Source organism: Schistocerca piceifrons, chromosome 2 (assembly GCF_021461385.2).
Source record: "Schistocerca piceifrons isolate TAMUIC-IGC-003096 chromosome 2, iqSchPice1.1, whole genome shotgun sequence".
NCBI classification, from domain to species: Eukaryota; Metazoa; Arthropoda; class Insecta; order Orthoptera; family Acrididae; genus Schistocerca; species Schistocerca piceifrons.
The window spans coordinates 285,676,975-285,684,759 of record NC_060139.1 but is presented as its reverse complement, the minus strand read 5'-3'; positions in this window follow the sequence as shown (position 1 = coordinate 285,684,759).

The following is a 7,785-nucleotide window of genomic DNA, read 5'->3' as shown; positions in this document are numbered from 1 at the left end:
TCCTCCTTTTTACATTAGATGTCAGTACCGGTAAGTGGTGGTGAAGGTGGTAGGTCTTAAGTATCACAGAATAAGCTTAGACATTTGAAACATAACGCCATCAAAATATTAGTCGATTTGTAATTGCATCATAAAGTTATTATCGATTGAATTTGTCAACTTACTAGCGCAATTCTCTTTATCTTCGGGAAGTTTTCATTTACTGCTTCAGCATGAAGAAATCTGCGACTGGGGCTCATAAAATGCTGGGTAACACCTTTGATGGGACAAAGATTATTGAAAGAATCTGCAGAAAATGATTTCAACTGACCTGGCTGACACACACTTTCGATCGTATGAACAAGTGCAAAATTGGATCGATTCCTGGATCTCCTGAAAAGAAGCTCAGTTCTTCCGCTGCCGGATTCGTATGCTGCCCGAAAATGGGAGGAAGTAGAGACCAGCGATGGACAATACTTTGACTCGTAATTTTTTTGTAAGTTTTTCACAATAAAGCCTCGAACTTCGAGAAAAATGAAAGCTGTAGAACTAGTAGATAGGTTTCAGTTCTGATGACCACGCTGGCCACGAAATTAGTGTGACACCGTCGCCTTGAAGTGCGTCATCCACCGAATGAGGTGTTTTGGAACTGTCATTGCTATATACAAGATTGAATCGCCAGTGTTCGCGAAATCAGAAAGCCACAGGATCACGCCCTTATATCTGCTATCCAAAGGGATGTGTCAGGCGCCGTACTGCTCCGTGGCTAGTCAGATTCCAGCCAGCCGTCGTTTATTAATATTGATGCTCATTTAACGCTGTCGTACGATCTAGGAGTAGCTAGTAGAGGTCTCATAAACGAGTAATTCTGCAAATCCTGCTGTAGTGAATCTCAAGTTGTTTTGATGCGAGAATATTTGATAAGCGACGCAATCTGTTCTATGCTTGGAAGAAAACTGTAATTACAAAATTCTTCATTCATTGTATGCAGAATTAATATCGAAAGAAGAAGAAAGATTAGGGTTTAACATCCCGCCGACGACGCGTTCATTAGAAACGGAACATGAGCTCGAACTGTGGGAGGAAATGGACCGTGTTCTTTCCAAGGGAACAACATTTGTCTCAAGTGATTTAGGAAAACCACGGAATACCTTGTAAGCTACCACCGCGGTTTACAATACATCTGCTGTGCTGCCGCCACGGCGGAGTTAATCTGGCAGATACGTCGCACAAGAAGTTGCTGTTTGGCTACAGCACTTATATGTGCCGTATTCTGAGCTGGCGTCGGCCTTGTTGATCCGACACAAGCATCAGTCTGTTTCTTTCTCGTTGTCTGTCGCAGATGTAGTGCTTATTGGCTGTATTAAGTCTTTACATAGGACATTAACTACTCGTGTGGGTCAGGGGCAATCATCTAAAAATAAAGAAGGGATATCATTTAATATTATTTTTTGGGGGCAACCAACTGAACTATCTCCCGAACTCCCGCACTTTATAGACAGTTCATTCTCACCTACAAACTTCTTATATACCGATCTTCTAAAAACCAGGCCTGGCAAAGCGTGGCTCGTGGTCCTTCCCCCTCCAACGAATGTATCTTCCTCCAACTCGACTGTTGCGGTGTCGTTACAGCCACCACTGCCAGTTGCAGCGAAAAATTCAATCATTGTGGATCGTAAGCCTTACTCCCTATAAACAAAGGTCAAAAGGCATGAAATGCTAAAACTTAAATTTGTCTCTCACTATTGTACTTACATTAATAACACTCGTTTTAAGTGTTTAGGTAAACTTTATTTAAATTAGTTTTGACAAATTCTGCAATATTGATTATAATTTGCGCTATAGCGAAAGGAAGTTGATGTTCCAACGAGACATCGGTCACTGCATTATGCTGACCAGATTTAATATACTTCATTGAAGAATACGTTCTTTTGCAAATGTGTGTTGACCTGAAAAAAATATCTTTGTTTTAAGAATGAAGTCTAAGAAATTTGGGTCTTGATCTTGTGACACGACTTCAAAAATTGCTGCACCTCCTTTTGTTGTGGATAGCTTTAACGGATCAATCAGTAAACTGCACACTACGTTTTGAAGATAATTTCTAAGACTAGTTTTGGCTTGTTAAAGAAAATTATGTCCGACTCTAGAGATTTAAAATCTTGAAAACGACTGTGAAACTAATTGGAGAGTTCATCAATAATGGAAGGTCAAATGTGTGTGAATTTCTAAGGGACCAAACTGCTGAGGTCATCGGTCCCTAGACTTCCACACTACTTAAACTAACTTAACTAACTTACGCCAAGAACAACACACACACACACACACACACACACACACACCAATGCCCGAGGGAGGACTCGAACCTCTGACGGGAGTGGCCGCGCAGTCAGTGACATGGCGCCTCTAACCGCGCGGCCACTCTGCGCAGTAAAAATGGAAGTAAATCTTGAAAATTTCACTTCCACGTATTCTTCTTCCAATTCACAGCAACTCTGGATATGACACAAATTTTCCTTGTATAGTTGCAATTAAAGAAAAAAAAATCAGAAATATTGCTTTCCTTTCCCTATGTTTTACTTCTTTATTCAGAGACCTAAAAAATTCTTTTCTAAGCGGAAGTAGAGAAAGAAAGAGAGAGGGAGAGAGAAACATTTTCGTGCACTCAGCCTGTGAATTTCGGAATAAAGAAGTTGTTGTTGTTGTGGTCTTCAGTCCTGAGACTGGTTTGATGCAGCTCTCCATGCTAATCTATCCTGTGCAGGCTACTTCGTCTCCCAGTACCTACTGCAACCTACATCCTTCTGAATCTGCTTAGTGTATTCATCTCTTGGTCTCCCTCTACGATTTTTACCTTCCACGCTGCCATCAAATGCTAAATTTGTGATCCCTTGATGCCTCAGGACATGTCCTACCAACCGATCCCTTCTTCTAGTCAAGTTGTGCCACAAACTCCTCTTCTCCCCAATCCTATTCAATACCCCCTCATTAGTTACGTGATCTACCCACCTAATCTTCAACATTCTTCTGTAGCACCACATTTCGAAAGCTTCTATTCTCTTCTTGTCCAAACTATTTATTGTCCATGTTTCACTTCCATACATGGCTACACTCCATACAAATGCTTTCAGGAACGACTTCCTGACATTTAAATCTATACTCGATGTTAACAAATTTCTCTTCTTCAGAAACGCTTTCCTTGCCATTGCCAGTCTACATTTTATATCCTCTCTACTTCGACCATCATCAGTTATATTTCTCCCCAAATAGCAAAACTCCTTTACTACTTTAAGTGTCTCATTTCCTAATCTAATTCCCTCAGCATCACCCGACTTAATTCGACTACATTCCATTATCCTCGTTTTGCTTTTGTTGATGTTCATCTTATACCCTCCTTTCAAGACACTGTCCATTCCGTTCAACTGCTCTTCCAAGTCCTTTGCTGTCTCTGACATAATTACAGTGTCATCGGCGAACCTCAAAGTTTTTATTTCTTCTCCCTGGATTTTAATACCTACTCCAAATTTTTCTTTTGTTTCCTTTACTGCTTGCTCAATATACAAATTGAATAACATCGGGGAGAGGCTACAACCCTGTCTCACTCCCTTCCCAACCACTGCTTCCCTTTCATGCCCCTCGACTCTTATAACTGCCATTTGGTTTCTGTACAAATTATAAATAGCCTTTCGCTCCCTGTATTTTACCCCTGCCACCTTTAGAATTTGGAAGAGAGTATTCCAGTCAACATTGTCAAAAGCTTTCTCTAAGTCTACAAATGCTAGATACGTAGGTTTGCCTTTCCTTAATCTTTCCTCTAAGATAAGTCGTAAGGTCAGTATTGCCTCACGTGTTCCAACATTTCTGCGAAATCCAAACTGATCTTCCCCGAGGTCGGCTTCTACCAGTTTTCCCATTCGTCTGTAAATAATTCGCGTTAGTATTTTGCAGCTGTGACTTATTAAGCTGATAGTTCGGTAATTTTCACATCTGTCAACACCTGCTTTCTTTGGGATTGGAATTATTATATTCTTCTTGAAGTCTGAGGGTATTTCGCCTGTCTCGTACATCTTGCTCGCCAGATGGTAGAGCTTTGTCAGGACTGGCTCTCTCAAGGCCATCAGTAGTTCTAATGGAATGTTGTCTACTCCCGGGGCCTTGTTTCGACTCGGGTCTTTCAGTGCTCTATCAAACTCTTCACACAGTATCGTATCTCACATTTCATCTTCATCTACATCCTCTTCCATTTCCATAATATTGTCCTCAAGTACATCGCCCTTGTATAGACCCTCTATATACTCCTTCCACCTTTCTGCTTTCCCCTTTTTGCTTAGAACTGGGTTTCCATCTGAGCTCTTGATATTCATACAAGTGGTTCTCTTTTCTCCAAAGGTCTCTTTAATTTTCCTGTAGGCAGTATCTATCTTACCCCTAGTGAGATAAACCTCTACATCCTTACATTTGTCCTCTAGCCATGCCTGCTTAGTCATTTTGCACTTCCTGTCGATCTCATTTTTCAGACGTTTGTATTCCTTTTTGCCTGCTTCATTTACTGCATTTTTATATTTTCTCCTTTCATCAATTAAATTCAATATTTCTTCTGTTACCCAAGGATTTCTACTAGCCCTCGTCTTTTTACCTACTTGATCCTCTGCTGCCTTCACTACTTCATCCCTCAGAGCTACCCATTCGTCTTCTACTCTATATCTTTCCCTCATTCCTGTCAATTGTTCCCTTATGCTGTCCCTGAAACTCTGTACAACCTCTGGTTTAGTCAGTTTATCCAGGTCCCACCTCCTTAAATTTCCACCTTTTTGCAATTTCTTCAGTTTTACTCTACAGTTCATAACCAATAGATTGTGGTCAGAGTCTACATCTGCCCCTGGAAATGTCCTACAATTTAAAACCTGGTTCCTAAATCTCTGTCTTACCATTAAATAATCTATCTGATACCTTTTAGTATCTCCAGGATTCTTCCATGTCTACAACCTTCTTTTATGATTCTTGAACCAAGTGTTAGCTATGATTTAAGTTATACTCTGTGCAAAATTCTAACAGACGGCTTCCTCTTTCATTTCTTAGCCCCAATCCATATTCACCTACTATGTTTCCTTCTCTCCCTTTTCCTACTGTCGAATTCCAGTCACCCATGACTATTAAATTTTCGTCTCCCTTCACTACCTGAATAATTTCTTTTATCTCATCATACATTTCTTCAATTTCTTCGTCATCTGCAGAGCTAGTTGGCATATGAACGTGTACTACTGTAGTAGGCATGGGCTTCGTGTCTATCTTGGCCACTATAATACGTTCACTATGCTGTTTGTAGTAGCTTACCCGCACTCCAATTTTTTTATTCATTATTAAACCTACTCCTGCATTACCCCTATTTGATTTTGTATTTATAACCCTGTATTCGCCTGACCAAAAGTCTTGTTCCTCCTGCCACCGAACTTCACTAATTCCCACTATATATAACTTTAACCTATCCATTTCCCTTTTTAAATTTTCTAACCTACCTGCCCGATTAAGGGATCTGACATTCCACGCTCCGATCCGTAGAATGCCAGTTTTCTTCCTCCTGATAACGACGTCCTCTTGAGTAGTCCCCGCCCGGAGATCCGAATGGGGGACTATTTTACCTCCGGAATATTTTACCCAAGCGGACGCCATCATCATTTAACCATACAGTAAAGCTGCATGCCCTCGGGAAAAATTACGGCTGTAGTTTCCCCTTGCTTTCAGCTGTTCGCAGTACCACAACAGCAAGGCCGTTTTGGTTAGTGTTACAAGGCCAGATCAGCAGACTGTTGCCCCTGCAACTACTGAAAAGGCTGCTGCCCCTCTTCAGGAGCCACACGTTTGTCTGGCCTCTCAATAAATACCCCTCCGTTGCGGTTGCACCTACGATACGGCTATCTGTATCGTTGAGACACGCAAGCCTCCCCACCAACGGCAACGTCCATGGTTCATGGGGGGAGGAATAAAGAAGTATATATATATATAGGCGAAATACAGTAATAAAGAAGTATATCACTGTATTTCGCGTCAACTTCTTCCAAAAATTGTTTAAATTGTCGATGAGATGTTTGTGGATTGCCTGCGCATATCAGATTCGCAATTTTGTTTAAGTCTTTCATTGCGGACAGTCCGGCCTCGGTGGCCGTGCGGTTCTAGGCGCTCCAGTCCGGAGCCACGCTGCTGCTACGGTCGCAGGTTCGACTCCTGCCTCGGGCATGGGTGTGTGTGATGTCCTTAGGTTAGTTAGGTTTAAGTAGTTCTAAGTTCTAGGGGACTGATGACCACAGCAGCTGAGTCCCATAGTGCTCAGAGCCGTTTGAACCATTGCGGACACGTTTTGAAACTTTTCCCACATATCGATTCCTGATGAGTAATGCTATTAAAAGTCAAACAGTTTTCTTAATTGAGCTGCGAAGCTCAAATTGAAATGGTTCAAATGGCTCTGAGCACTATGGGACTCAACATGTGAGGTCATCAGTCCCCTAGAACTTAGAGCTACTCAAACCTAACTAACCTAAGGACATCACACACAGCCATGCCCGAGGCAGGATTCGACCCTGCGACTGTAGCAGTCGCGCGGTTCTGGACTGAAGCGCCTAGAACCGGTCGGCCAGCGCGGCCGGCCAGCCACGAAGCCATTTTTGCTACCGATCATAGCGTGTACACCATCGGCAGTAACTACAGAAAATTTTTTTAAACCATCAGTTATAATAAACACACGTTTTAACTGCATTAAAAACATCCAAACGTGTTGTTCGGAGCAACGGATCTAAAGCGAGAAACTGTTCATGTACTGAAAAGTCGACAATTATTGCACGAATAAAAATTAGTAGTTGACTAAGATCTTTTGCATCAGTCTTCTCGTCCACATACAAAGAATATCAACGCCAGTTTGCAATTAATTTGTTTACGCTAGCGGCATCGCCATAACCAATTGCTTGTGCCATTTTTATTGCACATTCTTTGAAGAGTTCAGGCTACTGAACCATTTCTGACATCTTGCTAATTTTAAGTATACTTCGTACGATGCAGTTAAACTCTTTTCTTTAAAATCTGATGTTTCGGGTAACTCTCATCTCTCTCTCATTCTTTTTTAACTTAACCACTAAAGCACATTGTTCGTCATTGAGTAACGGCCGTGTGTTGCTTCAGGGAGTTAAGAGAAATGTCGAGCAAGATTACTACCTTTGGTTTGACTTTGACATTTATTACGTATTAAGAATTGGGGTTTTGTTGGAGATTGTGTACAAAAAAAGTACTTAGTCCCTCACTCCTCACTGAAAACATGGTTTTCGGTATTTTTACTTTTCAACAGTCTTTAGAATCGTAATAGAAAATTAGCCGCAGTAATAAACAAAATGAGATCCTGAACAGTAGTGCAACATCAAGGAGAGTAAATCTGAATAAAATAACGAGAGCAAGCGGACTAACAGAAAAGCGATGCCTCTTCGAAATCGGACAGTGAGTAAAGGTGCGAGAGTCTATGCGTTGAAGAAATAGTCAAAGAGACGGTGATAAACAACCGAACCATTGGCTGCGGGGAGCCCGTTGAAGGAGGAAAATGGCTCTGAGCACTATGGGACTTAACTTCTGAGGTCATCAGTCCATGGCTCTGAGCACTATGGGACTTAACTTCTGAGGTCATCAGTCCCCTAGAACTTAGAACTACTTAAACCTAACTAAGCTAAGGACATCACACACATCCGTGCCCGAGGCAGGATTCGAACCTGCGACCGCAGCGGTCGCGCGATTCCAGACTGTAGCGCCTAGAACCGTTCGGCCACCCCGGCC